Source organism: Cebus imitator, unplaced genomic scaffold (genome assembly GCF_001604975.1).
Source record: "Cebus imitator isolate Cc_AM_T3 unplaced genomic scaffold, Cebus_imitator-1.0 Scaffold64, whole genome shotgun sequence".
Lineage (NCBI taxonomy): Eukaryota > Metazoa > Chordata > Mammalia > Primates > Cebidae > Cebus > Cebus imitator.
The window spans coordinates 5908039-5911511 of record NW_016107379.1 but is presented as its reverse complement, the minus strand read 5'-3'; the positions used below and the strand labels follow the sequence as shown (position 1 = coordinate 5911511).

Genomic DNA, 3473 nt, shown 5'->3' with positions numbered 1-3473 from the left:
CTCCTGGTGGCTTGCTGGTAATCTTTGGCGAGCCTTGGCTTGCAGCTGCCTTACTCCAATCTCTGCCTTCATGTCATTCGGCTTCCTCCCTGAGTGTGCCTATCTTCACAAGACCAGCTTCTTATAAGACACCCATTGGCCGGGTGCGGTGGCTCATACCTATAATCCCAGCACTTTGGGAGGCCAAGGCGGGTGGATCACCTGAGGTCAGGAGTTCGAGACCAGCCTGACCAACATGGTGAAACCCCATCTCTACTCAAAATACAAAAATTAGCTAAGTGTGGTGGCACATGCCTGTAATTCCAGCTACTTGGGAGGCTGAGGCAGGAGAATCTCTTGAACCTGGGAGGCAGAGGTTGCAGTGAGCTGAGATCGTGCCACTGCATTCCAGCCTGGGCAACAAGAGCAAAACTGCATATGAAAAAAAAAAAAATTAAAGCCAGTATGTTGAATTAGGAGCCAGCTCTACTCCAGTATGATCTCATCTTAGCTGCATCTGCAATGACCCTATTTGCATATTTCCAAATAAGGTTACATTCTAAGGTACTGGGGGTTAGGATTTCAGCATATCTTTTTCACTTTCTTCGGCGAAGGAAGATACAGTTCAATCCTAATATTGGTATTGCATGACTTTAATATTTGTTTTGTGTCCCAGCTACTCAGGAGGCTGAGGTGGGAGGATCACTTGAGCCCAGGAGTTTGAGGCCAGTCTGGTAACATAGTGAGACCCTGACTCTTAAAAAAAATGTTTTTTGATTACTGACAAAATTGAGCATTTTTCCATACATACCTTTGTTAATTTTTCTACAACAGTGTTTGTCTTTTATTTACTTATAAGAACTCTTTACATAATAAAAATACTCACACCTAAGCCCTAGGCTCTTTTCTTCTTTTACGCAATCTCAAACACAGCAAAATGCGTCCAGACTTTGGAATATTTGTAAAATTGTCAGAGTATGACTTGCCCTGGATACCACTCTCTGCCTACTGGTATAGGGCGAGAATCCTCTCCTTAGGGCCCCAGGTAGGGAATGTGACATTTGTGACTTCTGTATTAATCAAAATATGCTAGATTATGCTACATTAAAAAAAAGTGACCCGAAGACTATACTTTCAGGGATCATTTCTATAGTTTGTTACTAGAGAAGTTTCTCTGAATGTGTAGAGCACTAAAAAAAAAAAAAAAAAAAAAAAAAAAAAAAAAAATGACCCCAGAAATCTTGGTGGGTCACCCCGCAAAGATTTATTTCTCACTCAGACTACACATCCATTACAGGTTGGCTAAGACTCTGCCCTGCACCATTACTCCAAAACCCAGGCTCCCATTGGCACTCCCATCTGGGCCATTAGCATCAGGAAAACAGAAACCACACTGTGACTTTAACAGAGAGAATTTAATATAGGAAATTGTTTTCATGAACACTAGAGGACTGAAAAGTCAAATGAGAATGGACAGGGAACACTAAGGGTTAACTGCAGGAAGGAAAGATCAATCCTAAGCGAAGACCACCCCTGGATTTGGGGGAATGAAGGGAAATTGGGATGATCAGAGCCTTGCAACTTAGAGGCAGGGCTGGCCACACAGAGCTGGTACCCAGATCTCTGAAGAGGGGGGAGCTGCTCAACTGGTACCGGCTCCTCACAGGTGGTGCAATAAGGCTGGCTTTGGGAGGGCTGGAAACTGGAACCAACTCCTAGTGCCAGGAGGAAGGGCTGTTGCTATGGAAACACTGAGAGGATCGGCAGGCAAACAGGAGTGAGCAAGACTCTTCTCCCCCCTCCTTTGCTTGCGGCCTCCCGCCATGCTCACTAATGGCAAAACCAAAGGGAGCACTGGACAAAAGAACCTCAGCATGGCAGAGTAGAATATAGAAGAGTGGACAGAGCTAGCCATATGGCAGAGGAAGGGGAGTGTGATGAACCAGGCACTGTTCTGCAAGTGTCCATCAGAAGTGACACCACCCACATCCACTTGGTCAGGGTAAGTTAGGGGGCTAAGCCCTGCTGTCAATAGGCAGGAGAATATTACTCTCCTCCATAAAGGAGCCTCCAATATTATGAATGGTAAGCACAGAACAGTCAACCACAACTTCAATTCCGCCCCCAGATTCAAACAGGCTTTCACCTGGTGAACATCTATGTGCTCAGCTGTAGCTGGAGCTTCCTCCTATGGCCAGTGCCTGATTCGAAAGTACTCTAAGGTTTTGTTGCTCAAGGCACGGTCCAGCAGCAGCAGCCTCACCTGGGATCGCTGGAGAAATGCAGACTCTCAGCCCCACCCCAGATCTACTGAATCAGAAACTGCATTTGAACAAAGTCCACAAGTGATTTGTATGCATTCAAGTTTGAAAAGCTCTTCTCTCTTGAGCCTGAACCAGAAGGAGAGTATGCCTTGCACATAAGCCTGGGCAGGTTTTTTTTTTTTTTTCCCCAACCCACTTGTATCAGCAGCCTTGAATTACAATCAGTCTCTCTTAGATTCTGGAGTTAACTTGAGAGTTCATCTTAGTTTCCTACATTAATGGAAATTTTCTTTTTTTCTCTTTTTTTCTGCCTAGTCATAACGATTTAGTGAAAAGTTGGGAGGGACCACACTGGGGATCACTAGTCATTTGCCGCTTTTTTGCAATTTCTCAGCTTCCAAGTCCATAGCTCTAACTTGCCTGGTCCCTGGTTTGTAACTTCACTGGAATGCCATTCCTTTAATCCTTTGTAGAAGCTGAGGGTTGTGTTAATTTCCTAGGACTCCTGCAACAAATCACCACAAACTTGGCCACTTAACACAAAAGACACTTATTCTCTCACACTTCTGAATGCTGCAAGTCCGAAATCAAGGTGTCAGCAAGAGAACGCTTCCTCTGAAGGCTCTAGGGAAGAATCCCTCCTTGCGTCTTCCCCAGCTGGTAGCTCCTGGCAATCCTCGGCTTCCCTTGGCTTGCAGCTGCATCCCTCTCATCTCTGCATCAATCTTCACACGGCCATCTTTCCTGTGTCTCTGTGTGTGTCCTGCCCTCTTCTTATAAAGACACCAGTGACTGGATTTATGACCTACCTTAAATCCAGGATGATTTCATCTCTAGGTCTTAAACTAATTATATCTGTAAAGACTCTATTTCCAAATAAGGCCATCTTCTGAGGTTCCAGGTGAACATAGATTCTGGGGGTCCCTATACAACCTGCTACAAGGGTGAATGCCTGTTGTCCCTGGGACTTACTCCTCCAAGACCCAAATCCCAATGCTGGCTCCATGGTTCTGCCATAGGGATCCCCCTGAGTACCCTGATCTCTTGCTCTAATTCTATGTGAGGCACGGCAGTGACATGAGCCAAGTGTTTTCCCTGCAGCTGGGATTGCACTAAACCACAAATCCAAATGCTGCAAAATAATTAAAAACAAATAACTTTGCCTTTATAGCATGCAAATCCATGGATGTCTACAGCAATTGACTGTACAAAACCAATTATTTTAAAACA

General features: G+C 44.9%; 1 pseudogene; it reads left to right on the top strand.

The window, feature by feature from the left end:
- The first annotated feature begins 1101 nt into the window (after positions 1-1101).
- LOC119471585 lies at positions 1102-1178 on the top strand (annotated as a pseudogene).
- The last annotated feature ends 2295 nt before the right edge of the window (positions 1179-3473 follow it).